This window comes from Symphalangus syndactylus, chromosome 4 (genome assembly GCF_028878055.3).
Source record: "Symphalangus syndactylus isolate Jambi chromosome 4, NHGRI_mSymSyn1-v2.1_pri, whole genome shotgun sequence".
In the NCBI taxonomy this organism is placed as follows: Eukaryota; Metazoa; Chordata; class Mammalia; order Primates; family Hylobatidae; genus Symphalangus; species Symphalangus syndactylus.
This window is the reverse complement of record NC_072426.2, coordinates 161,359,239-161,380,219: the sequence shown is the minus strand read 5'-3', so window position 1 is coordinate 161,380,219 and position 20,981 is coordinate 161,359,239. Positions and strand designations below refer to the sequence as shown.

At 45.7% G+C, this 20,981-nt stretch overlaps 1 long non-coding RNA gene across 1 annotated transcript; it reads right to left on the bottom strand.

The window, feature by feature from the left end:
- Positions 1-11,725: 11,725 nt before the first annotated feature.
- Positions 11,726-13,093, bottom strand: LOC134736539 (uncharacterized). Its single transcript, XR_010120635.1, has 3 exons — positions 12,963-13,093; positions 12,534-12,649; positions 11,726-12,349 (listed from the first exon to the last, which is right to left on the bottom strand). It is a non-coding gene; the product is annotated as an uncharacterized lncRNA (long non-coding RNA).
- Between the last annotated feature and the right edge of the window lie 7,888 nt (positions 13,094-20,981).

Sequence of the window (20,981 nt, the reverse complement as noted above, 5' to 3'; positions counted from 1 at the left end):
ATTCTAATTTTGTTTTATGAATGTACCTTTAATCTCCAGACAAGAAGGGGGATCAGTTTCCCTTAACTTCAAGTTTAACTATGACTACATTCCTCTCATAGTTTTACTGGCCTCTCTACTATAATAAGCAAAACAAAAACAAGTTAGCAGTTAAGGTTAAAAGCAAGATGGAGTTGGTCATGTTAGAGTTCTCTCATTATTTATAATTATGCAAGGGTGGTTTTAGGATTAATTGGCATAGAACTGTCTTCTTGGCTTGAACCTTCAGCAGGATTTTCTGAGACTATACTCTGGAATAAAAATGTGTGTGTGATGAGTGCCAATCACTATGATCTGTTATGTGAAAGAAGGACCAGACAAAACGCAGCCTTCATTTTACATTCACAAGATGCCAGGCCCAGGGCCCAGCTACCCGAAGAGAAAGCGAAGGACTTGGAATGCAGTCGGCTCTACCTGACTTCCATCCTGCTTGTAAGTAATGAGGAAGAAGCAAAAGTGAAGAAGCGGGGAATACAAGAGATCAGTATACAAAGAGGATAGACCATATTTCTGTTTAAATAAGTGAAATCTATATTCAAATTCAGGCAGAAAAAAAAAAAGAAAGAAAGAAAATTGAGGCAGAAGAGGAGGAAAAAACCTTCCCTAGCTTTTCACTTGCTGACTTTGTTACAAGACAAAGTTACACAAACCCACTGAACTCTTTCAGCCTGTTTTTCCACTCTGCTTAGACAATCCTATAGTCTTTTTACACAGCACCTCTTCCTATTTCTAACACGATAGGCTGCTTGGGATCCACCCTCTAATCATAGGAGGATGCTACCCAAACCAGAGTGCATAAAATTAATCCCAATTGTAATGAGCCCTGAGGAGTTTATCGAAAATCTTTTATGCTTTCAACTTTGCTTGTAAACAACATCATTTTACTCACAGACAAAGAAGAGTCTGCCAATAGCAGACAGACTGTGTCATCAATGGAGTCGGCAGGGTGTGTCTGATGGAACTGAGCCTCCCTGTGCTATTGGTGGTGATATGATGAGACTGGTCTCAGCACTTCAAGGTGCTTTTGCCCTGGTCCTGAGCTACGTTGGCCTCAGTCCCTGGAGGTAAATTTGTACTCAGTGTGCAGTGTGACTGTGAGCCTTACTTTCCAAGAAGAATTGAAGGTCTTTCCCCCTTCTTCCCCTTCTCTTCTGCTTCCACCCTTGATTCATGTTAGTGTTCTATAGCTGGGCTAACAAATCACCACGCCTTCTGTGGTTTTAAAACAACACAAATTTATTATCTCGTAGTTCTGGAGGTCTCAGAAGTCTGACATTATTTTGACTCGATTAAGATGAGGTGTAGGCAGGCCTGACTCCTTCTGGAAGATAAGGGGAGGAGCTGTTTCCATGCCTTTTCCAGCCGCTAGAGGCTGCCTGCATTCCTTGGCTTGTGGTCCCTTACCCTATCTTCACAGCCAGGAGAGTGGTATCTTGTGTTCTCTCTGCCCTCTGCATATGTCCTTACATCTTGTCCACAACTCTCCTCGGTCATCATCTATATTCTCAGGACCTGTGACACCATTCTAAATGGTTATTTCAAGCAGTTGTGGCAGATACACAAAATTTAATGTTGATCATGTATTTCAGACCACTGGAGCCAGGTTGTTGGCTTTTCTCAGCTGTGAGGCAGACACTGCTCCACTGTGTAACCACAAGCTCCGTGGATGCACAGTCAGCTGTAGCAGGGGCCTGTAGCTCCTCTCACCAGGCATGATGTGAGGGGACAGTACACCCATCCTTCTCTCAGAGAGGGGAGATTTAGGGACCCAGGTGCTCAAGTTACTTTTTCCAAAGAAAGTTTCCATGAAAAGAAAAAGTTTAGACAAAATAAATTTAACAGGGTTTGAGCATTAAGGCATTCAGGAATCGGGCAGCACTCAGACACAGAAGAGGTGCAGAGAGCTCTGCTCCAGCAGACTGAGCAGCAAACTTTTATAGGCTGACCATGAAAACAAAGGAATTACTCGACTGACTCCAGCCAGGCCTTGTTTGAGTATAATCTTGTGAAAAGTCCCTACTTACATAACTAACAGCTAGTTGGCTGTTTGTGACCAGTTGCTAGTTGGCTGCTTGTGATTGAGTACTAGTTGGCTGCCTGTGATTGGTTGCTAATTAGCTGTTTGTGGTTGGGTGTTTGAGATTGGTTCCTAGTTGGCCATTTGTGATTGACTACCAGTTGATTGCTAGTGACCGCTTACTGGTTTGCTATTTGTGATTGGTTGCTGGTTGGCTTTTTATAATTAATCATTAGTTGGCTGTGTCTGGTTGTTAGTTAGCTGTTTGTGATTGGTTACTAGTTGGTTGCCTGTGACTGGTTGCTAGTTCACTGATTGGTTGCTAGTTGGTTGTGACTGGTTGCTAGTTGGCTGTTTCTGATTGGCTGATTATCGGTTGTTGTCTCCCCCCACCACCCCCACCCCCATCAAGAAAATAATAATAATAATAATAATCAGTTTCAAGAAATGCTTCCAAGTTGAACTTTGGCTTGCTTGTGTAAGTGTTCCAGGTACAGAACCAACCCCAGGCTAATGGCCTCCTGGATATTTTGCTTTAGCACCTCCAACTTCGAAATAAATTTCCATCTTCTTCAACTTTAGTACTTGCCCATGCAAGAGTAAATAAAAAGTGATTCTTTTTCTAACTCCTTTGCAAATGAGGAAGTTGACATATAAATGATCTTAGACTCTCAGTGGAATCCTAGGGAAAAGGAATTCCATTTTCGCATCCTGTCATACACAGTCATTTCTGCTGCTGGAGTGCCACATGTGTTCCTAAAAATCGCTGCAATATATAGAATTGTGTAATAGAAAACTACTGGGTTTGGCTGGCTGTGGTGGCTCATGCCTGTAATCCCAGCACTTGGGATGCCAAGGCGGGCGGATCACAACATCAAGAGATAGAAACCATCCTGGCCAACATGGTAAAACTCCACCTCTACTAAAAATACAAAAAACTTAGCTGGGCATGGTGGCATGCGCCTGTAGTCCCAGCTACTCGGGAGGCTGAGGCGGGAGAATTGCTTGAACTCAGGAGCCAGAGGTTGCAGTGAGCCGAGATCGCGCCACTGCAGTACAGCCGGGTGACAGAACAAGACTCTGCCTCAAAAATAAATTAACTAATTAATTAAAAAAATAAAGAAACACAACAACAAACTACTGGATTTATGGGGTCCTGGGCACAACACCTAGAAACATTGTCAGCTGACACATTAAAAAAGAAGGAACCTAACAAACATGGTAGCACAGCTTTACACTTGTTACATGGCTAAGCAATGCATAAATACTACAATAAATATGGCACTGTACCTTGAAAAATATCTGAAGTTTCTTGTGGAAGTGGGCATCAGAAGGATTATAGCTTATGAGTTATTCTGAAGCAGTAGAAGGAGAGTTATCAGGAGGGACAGAAAAGAAAGGAAATCAAACAGAAAGCTGTTACACCAAATGTGCATGGGTGTGGCTCATAACACTGGCAGTGAACTGAGGTGGCTGGCAGATGTTGAGGGGTGTCTGTGTGTGTGCATGTATGTGAGTGTGTGAGTGTTTTATGCCTTCCTGGGCAGCTGGATTCAGCTAAGCGCAGTTGTCTCTGCTCACCTAGTGTTTTTCATGGATGAAATCATGCATACCCAAACATGAAATTCTCATTCTGCTTGAATTGTTTTCCAATACACCAATTGCATTGGAACAAATTTGCGTTTTCAAAACAAGTGAATAGCAGAACTGAATGTATTTTTATATGAGTGATCTGATCAGATCCTCCTGAGGGAGACATGCCATCGGATCGTAGCCTATCAAGCTATTAAACATAAGCTGTTTTCAGTTGTCAGGCATCTCTGGGTATTCTTGGACAGATGGTGAGAAATGGGAAAACTCTCCCACATTAAGAGCAAAATGGAGACGACTGTGAAGCTATCTCACAGCAGAAGATGTAGGCAAGGAAGAAGTCTATCCTGGTAGAAAGGAATAGTCACTAAATCCTTGCTCCAAAAAATGTCATGACATACTGTGTGATTCCAACTATACGGTGTTTTGGAAAAGGCAAAGCTATGGAGACATTACAAAGATCAATGGTTGCCAAGGGTTACTAGGTAGAGAAGGATAAACAGGCAGAGCACAGAGGATTTTTAGGGCAGAGAAATGACTCAGTACGATACGATAGTGGTGGATGCATGTCATTATGCAGTTGTCAAACCCAAGGAATGTGCAGCACTTTTGAAACACACTGAGCCCAAGGGTGAACCCGAGTGTGAACCCTGGACTCTGTATAATAAAGATGTACCCGTGTAGGCTCATCAGTTCTGACAAAGGTACCACTCTAGTGGGCGAAGGTGATCATGGGGGAGGATGCATGTGTGCAGAGGCAGGAGTTTATGGGAAATCTCTCTCTGTTTCTCTCAATTTTGCTTCAAACCTAAAACTGCTCTAAGAAGCCTTAAGACTTCTCAAGTGATACTGTTTCTCACACAGATTATCCAGCCCTCACTTCTCATAGGACCCTGGAGTGAAGCTGAGCTCATCTGGAGGGGAGGACCAAATTCACATTGCTCACATTGATCAGGCACAAGTTCCTGTTTGGGGATACTCCTGCAGCTCAGCCAGTTTTTCTTGGGCATCAGGAAAAAGTGGTCGTTTCTACTAAGTGCAGAGACGCAAATCAGCACCCAAATGTGAGAGCACTGAGGGATGGTTAGCAAGCTCCGAATGAAAACGCATGCATTTCTGAGTTTCTCTTCCAAAAAGGAGGAAAAGGAGAGTTCAGGGCGGCCCTTGGAGGCAAAGGTCTAGTGGGGTTCCTGCCTTATAGGAAGAGGTCCTGGGGTTAAGCTGGGCAAGAGTCAGTTATGGATGAGAGCAATGGTGCTTCGTAGCACCATCCACTGACCACCTTCTCTTGCACTTATGACAGCCACAATGTCAATGTATTTCCTTCCTTTTAAACAGTATCTACTTTTAGAAATTTTGCTCAGGGGACACAGGGACTCTCCCACTCCTGTGCCCATCCTCTCTTCTCCTGGGCCATCATTTCCACCTTCGTTAGTTGTGTTGCTGTTGAGTGTGGGACTTCTTTTAGTCCTTTATTCCTAGACTTCTTTTTCTTTTTTTTTCTTTTGAGACAAAGTCTCACTCTGTTGCCCAGTCTGGAGTGCAGTGGCGCAATCTCGGCTCACTGCAACCCCTGCCTCCCAGGTTCACGTGATTCTCCTGCCTCAGCCTCCTGAGTAGCTGGGACTACAGGCGCCCACCACCACGCTCGGCTAATTTTTGTATTTTTAGTAGAGATGGGGTTTCACCATATTGGCCAGGCTGGTCTCGATCTCCTGGTGTCAGGTGATCCACCTGCCTCGGCCTCCCAAAGTGCTGGGATTATAGGCATGAGCCACCACGCATGGCCTATTCCTAGAATTCTAAGCCACCCTGTCATTATTGTAGTTGCCATACACACAAATACTATATTTATATATAAAGAACCATAATTTTAAAGGATAGAACTTAAATAAAAATTCTCTGACCTTGTGTCATCATAATTGCTTTAAAAGTTTTGCTTTAAAATTACTCAATTATGCTTAACTTACATGGTTTTACCATTAATTCAGTTCCATAATTTCTTATCAACAATTTATGAATCCCGGCCTAAAAGTGTTTTCCTCAATCGGGGGGAAAAAAGTGTATTCGGAGACAACCTGCCCTGCACGGACAAGAGGATGCTTTTAGTCTTTACTGATCCCATTTCGTATGAATAATTTTGTTTCACTCCAGGAATACTGACTGATTTGTGTAAAGGTGCTGCCTCAGACCCCACTGGGGTGCTACACAGTGCAGAGCGCATGTAATTTGTTACTTTTCTATAAACCAAAAATTCCTGACTTTCAAAACACATTGAGCCCAAGGGGCATAAGGAATTGAAAGCCTGCACGCTTTCTAAGCATTTTTCCCGTCAAGCAGGTACCGTGTGTGAGGTTTTAGTCCAGCTGCCGCAGAGGTTGCTGGGGCCCCTATATGTGCTCTCCTCTTAGTGCCTGGCTGTACCCAGTACCTAGCCATTTTCGCAGACACCTGGGACCGCATGAGCAGTGGAACCTGAGGCGAAGAGATGCTGAAGCTTCTGCATCACCCGGGTAAAGAACAGCCTCTCGCCAGACACGGTGGCTCCCGCCTGTAATCCAGCACTTTGGGAGGCCGAGGCGAGCAGATCACCTGAGGTCGGGAGTTTGACACCAGCCTGACCGACAAGGAGAAACCCTGTCTCTGCTAAAAATACAAAATTAGCTGGTCGTGGTGGTACATGCCTGTAATCCCAGCTACTCAGGAGGCTGAGGCAGGAGAATCGCTGGAACCCGTGAAGCGGAGTTTGCAGTGGGCTGAGATCACGCCATTGCACTCCAGCCTAGGTAACAAGAGCAAAACAAGAAAGAAACAAAGAAAGAAAAGAAAAAAAGAAAGAAAGAAAGAAGAAAGAAAGAAAGAAAGAAAGAAAGAAAGAAAGAAAGAAGAAAGAAAGAAAGAAAGAAAGAAAGAAAGAAAGAAAGAAAGAAAGAAAGAAGAAAGAAAGAAAGAAAGAAAGAAAGAAAGAAAGAAAGAAAGAAAGAAAGAAAGAAAGAAAGAAAGAAAGGGAGAAAGAACAGCCTCTCGCTCTGAAACTTCCAGGCTCCCTTACCCCCCCAGCTTCTAGCAGCTTGAAATGGCCATGACTGAAGCTGACTTTAAAACCCTGTGCTGGGCGTGGTGGAGACACTCTGCTAGTCCCAGTTCCTGAATGACTCTGTGGAGCAGAGGCCACTAATTCACCAAGAATGGTTACCTGAGAGGAAATTTTCTGCTGTTTAATCCACACTATTTGGGGTTATCTTTGGTATAGCACCTGGCCTTTACCTATTATGAGATCATCAACATCCAGTTAGCACATAGTGACTTAATGAGGTTTCATTATTTCTTTCAAAAAAAGAAAATTTAGGCCGGGCGTGACACTTTGGGAGGCCGAGGCAGGCGAATCACGAGGTCAGGAGATTGAGACCATCCTGGCTAACACGGTGAAACCTCGTCTCTACTAAAAATACAAAAAATTAGCCAGGTGTGGTGGTGGGCGCCTGTAATCCCAGCTACTCGGGAGGCTGAGGCAGGAGAATTGTGTGAACCGGGGAAGCAGAGCTTGCAGTGAGCCAAGATCGCACCATTGCACTCCAGCCTGGGCAACACTGCGAGACTCCATCTCAAAAAAAAACAAAAAACAAAAAACAAAAAAAAAAAAAGAAAGAAAAAGAAAATTTAGGCCAGGTGTGGTGGCTCACACCTGTAATCCCAGCACTTTGGGAGGTTGAGGTGGGCGGATCACTTGAGGTCAGTTCAAGACCTGACCAGCCTGGCTAACATGGCGAAACCCCATGTATTTCTAGTCTCTACTAAAAATACAAAAATTAGCTGGGTGTGGTGTTGGGCGCCTGTAAGCCCAGCTGCTTGGGAGACTGAGGCAGGAGAATTGCTTGAGCCCAGGAGGCGGAGCTTGCAGTGAGCCGAGATCACACCACTGCACTCCAGCCTGAGTGACAGAGCAAGACTCTGTCTCAAAAAAAAAAAAAAAAGAAAGAAAATTTGTTCTCAAACTTTTTTGAATAGGTTTCTTAGATTAAATAAGACGCCTTTTCAGCTCATTGATTTTTTTTCCTCTCCTTGAATCTCAGTTAGCAAAACAATTAGCTCGTCAGCATTGGCCCAAAGTGACAAAATTGTTCTCCTTCCCTTTGCTTTCACCATTTAATAAGTTCCTTAATTAACAACCTTCTCCAACAGTGGTCTTTTCTCTCTGCTGAGGTGTAGGCACAGCAGCCCGCAAAGCTGCTCCTGGTAGATCTCAAAAGAAGAAAAAGACGAAAGTCATCTTGGTCTTTTTTTTTTTCCTTTTTTTTTTTTTTTTTGAGACGGAGTCTAGGTCTGTTGCCGAGGCTGGAGCCTGATCTCAGCTCACTGCAACCTCTGCCTCTTGGCTTCAAGCAATTCTCCTGCCTCAGCCTCCCGAGTAGCTGGGACTACAGGTATGCGCCACCATGCCTGGATAATTTTTTTGTATTTTTAGTAGAAACGGGGTTTCACTATGTTGGCCAGGCTGGCCTCGAACTCCTGACCTCATGATCTGCCCGTCTTGGCCTCCCAAAGTGCTGGGATTACAGGGGTGAGCCACCGCACCCAGACTGTTTTTTTTTTTGAGACGGAGTCTTGCTCTGTTGCCCAGGATGGAGTGCAGTGGCGCAATCTCTGTTCGCTACAACCTCTGCTTCCTGGGTTCAAGCAATTCTCCTGCCTCAGCTTCCCAAGTAGCTGGGACTACAGGCACGCACCACCACGCCTGGCTAATTTTTGTATTTGTAGCAGAGACAGGGTTTCACCAGGTTGCCCAGGCTGGTCTTGAACTCCTGACAATCCGTCTGCCTCAGCCTCCCAAATTGCTGGGATTATAGTTGTGAGCCACGCCCGGCCATCTTGGTCTTTTTGAAAAATGACCTTTCACAAGGCGGTAAAATGATAAACATGTATAAAATACATCTTGATAAACTATAGAGATTATTCTTCTTAATGACTGACTTCTCACAATACTCCAATTTCTAATCAGTATGGCCTTGATCTACCACTTTTTATTAATGTTCCAGAGGTTAACATCTGCTACCCAAGATGTTGACCCCAGGATGTTGGGGTTTGCTGATGAATATCCATCAGCAATCGGCAAACCCTCAGCCCTACTGAGAAAACTGTTGGTTATTTCAAGTCCAGAGCACTGACACTTGGCCTGCAATACTCATGGGACCCTCTGGCTAGTTAATAACCAAGAATGTGAGATTTTACTCTACTGATTCTCTGTTTTATGACTAAACTTTGCTGCCATTTTAAGATTCTACATTTTGTTCCCCCAAAAGTAAATAAATTTACTTTTATAAATTTACTTTTTAGTAAAAAACTTTTTAACCTGTGCTCGTCAACCAAATGCAAAATGGAGACAAAGAGGAAGGAAACTGAAACACGAGAAAGAAAATAATGGAGTCTCTTGTAACATCTTATTCCTTCCCCGTGATTTTTTTTCTCATAGAAATTCTGTATGAGGGAATTTAGTATCATTAAAATAACACAGTGGTTCCCAGCGTTCCATTGACCACCATCTTGATTCAAGTGCTGTTTCAACAGGCCTGGTTATTTATTTGTTTATTGAGACAGAGTCTTGCTCTGTCACCCAGGCTGGAGTGCAGTGGCGCAATTATGGCTCACTGTAGCCTCGACTTCCTCCTGCCACAGTCTCCCGAGTAGCAGCGGCTACAGGCATGTGCTGCCACATCCGGCTAATTTATTTTTGTAGAGATGAGAATCTCACTATATTGCCCAGGCTGGTCTTCAACTCCTCGCCTCAAGCAATCCTCCCTCCTCAGCCTCCCAAGTTCTAGGCCAACAGGCACGTGCCACAACAGCCGGCTAATACATTTTATTTTATTTTTGTAGAAATGGGGGGTCTCACTATGTTGCCCAGGCTAATCTTCAACTCCTGGCCTAAAGTGATCCTCCTGCCTTGGCCTCCCCAAGCACTGGGATTACAGGCATGAGCCACCACACCTGGCCTAGGCAACTTCTTTAACCCTTCCAAAAGTAGTGTAACTATTATACACATACCTGGCCTGTTACAGACGTTTCATAAATGTGAGAATTTATGAAATATCTGGGATATATTATCCAAGAGATTATAATCGTTATTAGCGAGAAAGTACATATGCATAGAAAAACCTTGGAGTCATAGCTACTCTCTTTGCCTTGATTGCATATGCACACCAAGCTGCCCAGCAGCAGCTCAGCCTAGCTCAGTGGCTGCTCCTCTAAGCACAAAGCTGCAGCCATCAGCCATTACCCATCAGGGGAGGAAAGCAGGATGACAGTCCCCAGAGGGCCAAGCTTCTGGGAAAAGATAAGCATCTGAATCCAAACACAGAGCCAAGATCTTATCCATGAAGTGGAAGATAAAAGTGGTGGAGATGAGAAGAGGCACATAAAATAGAATCTGATTTCTAGCAGCAGAATACTAACGGCATTACCAACTAGAACTTCCACAGCCTGCTCTTTTTAAAGACATTCTCAGCCTCTTCCTTATAGTAGCTCATAAGAAAAAAAACAACAGCAATGTATGTAACTCCTGAAGAATTAACAACAGCTTTGTACATTCAGTATGTGATATATATATATAGACATATATAATTTTGTTTTGTTTTGTTTTTTGAGACGGAGTCTCGGTTTGTCACCCAGGCTGGAGTGCAGTGGTGCGATCTTGGCTCACTGCAAGCTCTGCTTCCCGGGTTCTCGCCATTCTCCTGCCTCAGCCTCCTGAGTAGCTGGAACTACAGGCGCCCGCCACCACGCCCGGCTAATTTTTTTGTATTTTTAGTAGAGACGGGGTTTCACCGTGTTAGCCAGGATGGTCTCGATCTCCTGAACTCGTGATTCGCCTGCCTCAGCCTCCCAAAGTGCTGGGATTACAGGAGTGAGCCACCGCGCCCGGCCACCTACATGGATTTTTAAAAATTAATACCGAGTGCTGGGCCAGACACAGTGGCTCATACCTGTAATCTCAGCACTTTGGGAGGCCAAGGTGGGCAGAGCACTTGAGGACAGGAGTTCGAGACCAGCCTGGCCAACATGGCAAAACCCCTTTCTCTACTAAAAATACAAAAAAAAAAAAAAAAAAATAGCCGGGCATAGTGGCACCTGCCTGAAATTCCAGCTACTTGGGAGGCTGAGGCACGAGAATCCCCTCAACCTGGGAGGTGGAAGTTGCCGAGAGCCACTGCACTCCAGCCTGGGTGATACAGTGAGACTCTGTCTCAATCAATCAATCAATAAAATGGAGTTTTAAAATGAAAGGCCGACAGAACTCTGCTCCACCTCTTCCCTCCTGAAGTCCTGGTCTCCAGAATTAAGGTAAACACTTTTCTTTTCTTTTTTTTTTTTTTTTAAGTTGGAGTCTCGCCCTGTCGCCCAGGCTGGAGTGCAGTGGCCCAATCTCGGCTCACTACAACCTCCACCTCCCTGGTCCAAGTAATTCTCCTACCTCAGCCTCCCAAGTAGCTGGGATTACAGGCACGTGCCACAATACCCAGTAGAGTATTTTTAGTAGAGGCAGGGTTTCTCCATGTTGGCAAGGATGGTCTCGAACTCCTGACCCCAGGTCTGCCCGCCTTAGCCTCTCAAAGTGCTGAGATTACAGGTGTGAGCCACTGCGCCCTGCCAACACGGACACTTTGATGCATGTCCCAGATTCCTCCCAGCAAAGAAGGACTTGGTTGCCTCTTTTGCTGGGAATGCCCTGGGCAGACTGACTGACTGCAGCTGTCGGCCCCTTCAGGAACCACCTCCGCTGGGGGAGCCACCTTGCCCAAGGGTGCCTAAGGGCTAGTATATCTCAGTCCAACTCCAGCCAGGCTAGTTTGCAAAGCCAATTTAGCTCCAGGGCGCCCTGTGTGCGGATGAGGCAGCCTGTAGCTGGCCCTGCATGGCAGCTAAATCTGCCAAATCCTGCTTCCTTCCCTACCTTTAAACAGGTCTTGGTCTTGAGATCACCTTCTCAAAAAAAAAAAATTACATATATATATATATATATATATATATATATATATATATATATATATATCAGCATGGGACACCTGGTATAAAAGGCAGCCATTTTGAAAATTTTTACTGAAGTACAATTTACATACAGAAATTGAACATACAAATTTCCAGCTCAATGCACTTTCCCAAATTAAAAACAGGATGTAACCAGCGCCAGATAGGAACAGAACATTTCCAGCCCCACAAAACAGACAACACATTTAACAATTACTCTTTAAAATGCCTAATAGCATTTTAAATGAGTCTAACAGTTCTTTAGATCTATGCTAAAGAAGAAAGAAGGGAGAAAAGTTACATTATTAGCTTCACTGCCCAGGGTTCAAACAACAATAAAAGATTTAGGCTTTAAAAACAAAATTTATTATAATTCTAAATAGTATAGTATTATTTTCAATATTTATGTTGCTTAAAACTGGCTTTTGAATGATGTCCGTTAATAGGAAAAGACTAGTTATAAAATAACTAGAATGTGTGTAAAAGCAGCATGGAGTCTCCAATTCGCCTCAGGAGGGTCTCCTGGTTGCCTCTGCAGTGAGATAGCATCACCAAGCAGTAATCTGGTCCCTCCTGTCTTCAGCCTGGGGCTATTTTTTCCCCTTGCTCCAGAAGCAGAAGCCAAGAAACCTCCGTGAAGCCTTTCTTCTCAAACAGGTTTACAGAACCAGTGTTTCATTTCTGAGAAGCAAGACAATTGGGAGACAGAGAGGGTTGGGGGAAAGGAGAATAACAATTGGAAGGAGAGGAGCACAATTTGAAGGGACAAGATGGGGAGCTGAGAAAAACAGCCTCCGAAAGCAGCCGAACCCTGCAAGGACCCTCCTACACCGCACTTCACTCCTCTCACACTCACACCCCTCACCTAGAGGACAGTCGCCTCTCCAGAGCACCTGGGCCTTCATTCCCATCTGCAGGAGGGCAGGGCTCCCAGATAGGCTGTAAGGAGGGGTGGCCCCACAAAAATAGAACCCAGCAGAACTGGTGGAGAAGGAATTTGTTTGAAATTTGTGGATCCACCATCACTGTGAAAAACACACCCCAGAAAGCAAATCATCATTCTAGACACTGACTTAAAATGCAGAGGAGTTTACTGTTTAGACCGGAAGAAGATGAACCCGCGAGTCGATGCGGAGGAGTTCACTGTTTAGACTGGAAGGAGGTGAACCCGCGAGCGGATGCGGAGGAGTTCACTGTTTAGACCGGAAGGAGGTGAACCCGCGAGCGGATGCGGAGGAGTTCACTGTTTAAACAGGAAGGAGGTGAACCCGCTAGCGGATGCGGAGGAGTTCACTGTTTAGACCGGAAGGAGGTGAACCCGTGAGTCGATGCGGAGGAGTTCACTGTTTAGACCGGAAGGAGGTGAACCCGCGAGCGGATGCGGAGGAGTTCACTGTTTAGACCGGAAGGAGGTGAACCCGTGAGTCGATGCGGAGGAGTTCGCTGTTTAGACCGGAAGGAGGTGAACCCGTGAGTCGATGCGGAGGAGTTCGCTGTTTAGACCGGAAGGAGGTGAACGCGTGAGTCGATGCGGAGGAGTTCGCTGTTTAGACCGGAAGGAGGTGAACCCGCGAGCGGATGTGGAGGACTTCGCTGTTTAGACCGGAAGGAGGTGAACCCGTGAGTGGATGTGGAGGAGTTTACTATTCGAACAGAAAGGGGATGAATCCCTGAGTCAAATAGAAGACAATGTTTGAAACTCTCAGGAGTTTTTAGGAAGGCTTCGTAAGAGATGAAGAGTGAGGGAATCAAACTCAGAAAGACCAGATTTGGGGCAGTGTGCTTCGAGGCTGTTTTGTCCAGCCAACCCAAGGCTGGAATCACCCCAAAAGCAGCGGCGGAGGAATTCCCACAAGGGAGTGTTCTGAACTGTTCCAGGATGGGGTCGATTGGGATTCCAAAGAAAGAAGCCCTCAGCAGCAGGGTGCTCAGTTTAGAGCAGTTATGAGGGGAGCTTACAGAGACCACAGCGGTCCTTGGAGAGAAAGGGGTGCTCTGCATGGACACAGGGAGTGGAACAACACACACTGGGGCCTTTCGGTGGGGCAGGGGGAGGGAGAGCATCAAGATAAACAGTGAATACATGCGGGGCTTAAATACCTAAATGACGGGTTGATAGGTTCAGGAAACCACCGTGGCACGTTTACCTATGTAACAAACATGCGTGTCCTGCACATGCATTCCGGAATTTAAAATTAAATTACATTTTTAAGTATTTATATAATCAGAAAAGAAAAAAAAAAACAGACCGGGCACAGTGGCTTACACCTGTAATCCCAGTTCTTTGGGAGGCTGAGGCGGGCGGATCACCTGAGGTCAGGAGTTCAAGATCAGCCTGGCCAACGTGGTGAAACCCCGTCTCTGTTAAAAATACAAAAATTAGCAGGGCGTGGTGGTATGCGCCTGTAATCTCAGCTACTCAAGAGGCTGAGGCACGAGAATTGCTTGAACCCGGGAGGCAGAGGCTGCAGTGAGCTGAGACCACTCCACTGCACTTCAGCCTGGGTGACAGAGTGAAACTCCATCTCAAAAAAAAAAAAGGGGGCTGTGTTCTACCTGGGTGTGTCTGCAGTGAGGGGTTCAGGGATTATGGAATGTGAGAGTTTAAGAAATTTGGTTAGGGGCCAGGGCCAGTTTCTTTCCGTGTTTCGGGCGACAACCTTGAGACCTTTATGAGCGTCTGGGAATGTTTAAGACTCTGGTTTGGGCCCGGTTTGGGTTTGGGCGTGCTGGGAGAAGCTTGCACCTGGCTGGGTCAAGAGCTGTCAAAGCACTCTGTGATTTTTGGTCAGGACACAGAAAGAAAGTGAAGTAGGGAAGAAGGGTTACTGGGGGACCCCACAGAGGCCATTGCAAAAATAGGGAGGTAGAGTTTCCTTAAGGACAGAACGAGGACCCCCAGGCAGAAATGGGAGGAATAGAAGGCAATATTCCGGCCTCAGATTCAGGTTCTTGGTCAGAACTGTGAGGAATCAGGGCAGTGTGTAAAAACGCAAACAGCATCACGCTAGTGTAGACGTCCAAGCTTGGTGAGGAGCGATTCATAGTTAGCACCGTTGAGTGCTTACACCTTAAATTAAGCGATGCTCCAAGTACAAGTGTTATGGCATTTCATACATACGGCAGCCCTATGCAGCCCTGGGAAGCAGTATTTCTTTTTTTGTTTGTTTGTTTTGAGAGAGGGCATTGCTCTGTCACTAAGGCTGGAATGCAATGGCGCAATCACGGTTCACTGCAGCCTCGACCTCCCAGGCTTAAGTGATCCACCTCAGCCTCCTGAGTAACTGAGACCACAGGTGTGTGCCACCATACCTGGCTCATTATTTTTATTTTTGGTAATAGTATTACTTGGGGTCTCACTATATTGCGCAGGCTGGTCTTGAACGGGGCTCAAGCGATCCTCCTGCCTGGGCCTCTCAAAGTGCTGAGATTACAATGTGCCGGCCCAGATATTTTCAAACACATTTGCCTGATGAGGAAACTGAGGCACAGGGAGACAAGGTGGTACAGTTAGTAAGTGATGGAGTGGTGGAGCTGAGATTTCAACTCAGCAGACCTGGCTTTACTGCCTTTGCGCTTCGTCTTCATATCTGGCTAACCCAGAGGCAGTTGTACAATGGAGCTAGAGAAACAAGTTTCAGGCCCTTATTTATTTGAAACTCTCTAAGACCCTGGGCCTAATTTTATCATTTGTAATTTTTAAATTATTTTTCCTTTTTTTTTTTTTTTTTGAGACAGAGTCTCTGTCACCAGGCTGGAGTGCAGTGGCGCGATCTTGGCTCACTGCAACCTCTGTCTCCCGGGTTCAAGTGATTCTCCTGCCTCAACTTCCCAGGTAGCTGGAATTACAGGCACGCGCCACCACGCCTGGCTAATTTTTGTATTTTTAGTAGAGACGGGGTTTCACTGTGTTAGCCAGGATGGTCTCAATCTCTCGACCTCGTGATCTGCCTGCCTCGGCCTCCCAAAGTGCTGGAATTACAGACATGAGCCACCGCACTGGGCCTTTTTTTTTTTTTTTTTTTTGAGAGAGAGAGTTTTGCTCTTGTTGCCCAGGCTGGAGTACAACAGTGCAATCTCAGCTCACCGCAACCTCTGCCTCCTGGGTTCAAGCGATTCTCCTGCCTCAGCCTCCTGAGTAGCTGGGATTACAGGCCCACGCCACCATACCTGGCTAATTTTTGTATTTTTAGTAGAGACGGGGTTTCTCCATGTTGGTCAGGCTGGTCTCGAACTCCTGATCTCAGGTGATCCGTCTGCCTCAGGCTCCCAAAGTGCTGGGATTACAGGTGTGAGCGGCCGTGCCCAGCCTAAATTATTTTTCTTGAAGAGATTTGGCCTCAACCTTGCTCCATTCTGTGAGCTGTCGATAAGAAAGTTGCAACAGGGTATCTCAGGCAACGGTGCAACAGTGCAACTGTGGGTAACTTCTCTTTCTCTCTCTCTTTTTTTTTTTTGCTTCCAAACAAGCTGTTTATTTGCAGATATAAAACAAGACCCCAGCCGGGTGTGCAGTGGCTCACACCTGTAATCCCAGCACTTTGGGAGGCCGAGGCAGGCGGATCACTTGAGGTCAGGCGTTCGAGACCAGCCTGGCCAACATGATGAAACCCCATCTCTACTAAAAATACAAACAATAATAATAATAATAATAATAATAATAATTAGCCGGGCGTGGTGGCATGCACCTGTAATCCCAGTTCCTTGGAAGGTTGAGGCAGGAGAATCACTTGAGCCCGGGAGGCAGAGCTTGCAGTGAGCCGAGATCGCGCCACTGCACTCCAGCCTGGGCAACAGATTGAGAGTCCATCTCAAAAACAAAAACAAGCAAACAAAAAACAAAGACCCCAGCTACGGGTGCAAGGGCATTCCAGGCTCACCTGCAGCAGTGTCTCCCTGGCCAGAAAGGGCCTGTAGGACCAGAAACGTCAACTCTCCCCACCCCCAACACTCCCCTGCCTCTATTCAAAAATAATGGACTCTAGCAGGGTTACCCCAGTTAAAACCTACTCAACCAAGAAGAATGAGACAACCCAACAGAGATGCCAATGAGAAATCAGTGGCTATCAGGCATGGAGCTAGCAGCCAGCCACTCCCACCCCAAAGACAGGCCACCCTGGAAAAACTGCCCCCTGTAGGGTTTCCAAGGATGACTTCTTGTCCTCTCCCTGGGGTTGGTCCCACTCTTGAAAGAAGATAAAACCATAACCTTAGAACCTAAAAAATACTCTCATGTCCCCAGAGTTCCAAAGTCAGCTAACCCCACTCTTGTTAGATGGGCGTGGGTGGATTATGCTGAAATCCACCCACGCCCATCTAACAGCCCATTCTCAGGAGTGAGTAGTTCACATCCTCAGACGCTCACCGTCCTCTTCTTGGGTCACCCACTCAGGCTTGCAGGTAGAAAGGTGAGCCACAACCGACACTCCTAGCCAGACAGTAAAGTTTCTATTGGAACCCACCCAGATCGTGGCCTTGGTGAAGGAGACATGATCCGCGCTCAGCTCCTTGTGCAGAAGCTTTGTGGAGCCAGGATAGAGGGTGTTGCCCCCACAGGCCATTATGTGGGAGACCAGCAGCAGGCCCGGGGAGGTCTCACAGGACTCCATGTATGTATACAATATAAGAATGTCTACAGGCCAGGCGCAGTGGCTCACGTGTGTAATCCCAGCACTTTGGGAGGCCGAGTTGGGCGGATCACGAGGTCAGGAGATCGAGACCATCCTGGCTAACATGGTGAAAACCCGTCTCTACTAAAAATACAAAAAATTAGCCAGGCATGGTGGCACACACCTGTAGTCCCAGCTACCGGAGAGGCTGAGGCAGGGGAATTGCTTGAACCTGGGAGGTGGAGGTTGCAGTGAGCCAAGATAGCACCACTGCACTCCAGCCTGGTGACAAAGTGAGATTACGTCTCAAAAAAAAAAAAAAAAAATTATACAAAGAGGATGCAGTGCTTTCCAGCCTTGTTCACATCATGGCACACATCTGACATGTTTTCTACAAGGCAGACAGGAGTGCTTACAGCTGGTGGTAGCCTTCCTGAGCCTCACCCCGTGGCTGATGAGGTCCACATTTCAGGACACCTTTAATCTATGTGAGAACACTAACTGAGGCACAGTGGTTGTAAAAGGCAACATTAGCCCATTCTTCCACATGCAGGATGTGAAGCGCACACACTAATAACATTTAGCAAGGTTCATACCATGTCCTAGGAGCTCAGGGCAAAGGTGTGAGATTTCCAAGACTGAGGATGAAAACAAGACTTCCTCTTTAAAATAGTTATGTATCATTTTAAATTTATTTTTAAGACAGGGTGTCACTCTGTTGCCCAGGCTGGAGGGCAGTGGCACCATCATAGCTCACTGCAGCCTCCAGCTCCTGGGCTCAAGTGGTCCTCCCGCCTCAGCTTCCTGAGTAGCTGGGACTATAGGCATGTGCCACTGCGCCTGGCTAATTTGTTTTCATTTTTATTTTTGGTGGAAGCAGAGTCTTGCTATGTTGCTCAGGCTGGTCTCAAATTTTGGGGCTCAAGGGATGCTCCCAAAGTTTTGGGATCACAGGCATGTGTCACCAAGCCCAACCTAGTTTTATTTATTTACTATATATTGTATTAGTTTATTTTTTTAAAATTTCGTAATAGAGTGCTCAGCATGAAGGGTCAGAAGGACTACATAAACATACGAAAATAATGTATGGAGGCTTCCTTTTACTCCAACTGAATTTTTATTAATATTTTTCCATCTAAAATAGTAACACCAAGCTTGGAAACATTTCAGAGATGTTGGTGCCTGTGTGTTCTGTCTTCCCCACCAGTCCTGTGTTTTTCTGTCTCTTTTCTGAAAAATACAAAATAGAGCCTCTGGGGGAGACAGGAGAGCTGCCAAAAGCCATCGTGCCCCACACGTTGTTTTCATTTGTGCTCACGGAATTGTCACAGCAAGGAGGGCTTCCCCACACTGTTGAGAAGAGACAGCTAAGTCCCTGAGAGTTGAAATAACTTAGGAAAGTTAGAACAGTTACTTTGTGGTGAAGTCAAGCATTCAAGCCTAGGTTGTCTAGTTTCATTTCTTTAGCTTTTTTTTTTTTTTTTTTCTGTGATACAGTCTCGCTCCCTCAACCCAGGTTGGCATGTAGCAGTCACGGCTCTGCCGCCTCGACCTCCTGGGCTCAAGTGCTCTTCCCACCTCAGCCTCCAGAGTAGCTGGATCCACAGGTGTGTGCCACCACACTCAGCTGATTTTTTAGTTTTTAGTTTTTGTTTTGTTTTGTTTTGTTTTGTTTTGTTTTTGAGACGGAGTCTCACTCTGTCACCCAGGCTGGAGTGCAGTGGCGAGATCTCAGCTCACTGAAACCTCTGCCTCCCGGGTTCAAGCGATTCTCCTGCCTCAGGCTCCTGAGTAGATGGGATTACAGACACGCACCACCACGCCCAGCTAATTTTTTGTATTTTTAGTGGAGACGGAGTTTCGCCATTATGGCCAGGCTGGTCTCGAAATCCTGACCTCAGGTGATCCGCCCACGTCAGCCTCCCAAAGTATTGGGATTACAGGCATGAACCACTGTGCCCAGCCCTTAGTTTTTTGTAGAAATAAGTTCTCACTATGTTGCCAAGGCTGGTCTCAAACTCCTGGGCTCAAGCGATCCTCCCACCTCAGCCTCCCAAAGTGCTAGGATTACAGGTGTGAGCCACCGCCCAGCCTGAGTGTCTACTTTCAAAGTCTAAGCCCTACTCCAATTCCTCTCAGTGTAGTTTCTTGGGGAATAAACGCAATGCTGTGGTGAGACCGTAAGGCAGGGGCAAACATGGTCTTTCGCTGGTCTGCAACTAGTGTGTGTGCCCCTTCGGTGTGGGGGTGTGAGGGAAGCCTTTGGGACGCCTTGCAGTGCAGGTAGAACGAAGGGAAGGTACAACCAACACGCACACAGCGCAGGACACACAGTGAGCTTTCCTGCCTGCCGGAGACATACTTGGGGAAGAATTAGAGAGACACCCAGGGGCTTTTGTGCACTGTGTTCACCACAGAAGGAGGTCTAATAGTTACCAACAGAAAATCTGAATGCTGCACGATAGTGGAATGATTACATAAATTAGGGACAGTCATATAATGAAATACTACTCCCATTAAAAATCATATTTTCTGCCGGACATGGTGGCTCACACCTGTAATCCCAGCACTTTGGGAGGCTAAGGCGGTGGATCACGAGGTCAGGAGTTCAAGACCAGCCTGGCCAACATAGTGAAACCCCATCTCTACTAAAAATACAAAAATTAGCTGAGTGTGGTGGCACGTGCCTGTAAACCCAGCTACTAGGGAGGCTGACGTGGGAGAATCACTTGAACCCAGGAGGTGGAGGTTACAGTGAGACAAGACCGTGCCATTGCACTCCAGCCTGGGTGACAGAGTGGGATTCCATCTCAAAAAAAAAAAAAAAAAAAGTCAGGCCGGGTGTGGTGGCTCACACTTGTAATCCCCCAGTGCTTTAGGAGGCCGAGGTGGGTGGATCACCTGAGGTCAGGAGTACGAGACAAGCCTGACCAATATGGTGAAACCCAGTCTCTATTGGAAAAAAAAAATAATAATAATACAAAAATTAGCCGGGCATGATGGTGTGCACCTGTAGTCCCAGCTACTGGGGAGGCTGAGACAGGAGAATTGTCTGAACCTGGGAGGTGGAGGTTACAGTGAGCCGAGATCGCACCACTGCACTCCAGCCTGGGCGACAGAGGGAGACACCATCTCAAAAAAAAAAAAAAATCATAGTTTCCGAGACAATTAAATTCAGTGCATGCTCCTGTATTATTTCTGGTCACTGGAAGACTGAAAAACAACTATAAAGAACATTACAAGGACAAGTGAGAAATTTTTATACAAAGTGTTTATTAGATAATATCATTGTATCATTTATTGAATGTAGATTTTTGGATAAGATAAATGTAATGTAATGAAATGTGCTAATTTGTAGAAGACACATGCTTATACATTTAGGAATATAAAAGTTTACATTTTAAAGAACTATCTAATGATTGAAGGAAGTTCACTATGTAATATTAAGGTAACCTTTTTTTCATTTTGTTAAAAACATACAGTAAAAAACAAAGGGTTAGAAAGATATACACAAAAATATAAGCACTGGTTATCTGCATGTTGTAAAATTACATGCAATTTTTATTTTAACCTTTGCACATTTCAGCATTTTTTCATTTTCCTGTGGTGGTGTATTAGATCTCATCCTTCCAAGGTACAGGCCAGGGATAAATCCAAGAATATAGAAGGCTAGATTGGCCACATTCTTCAGTTACTTAGTGTAA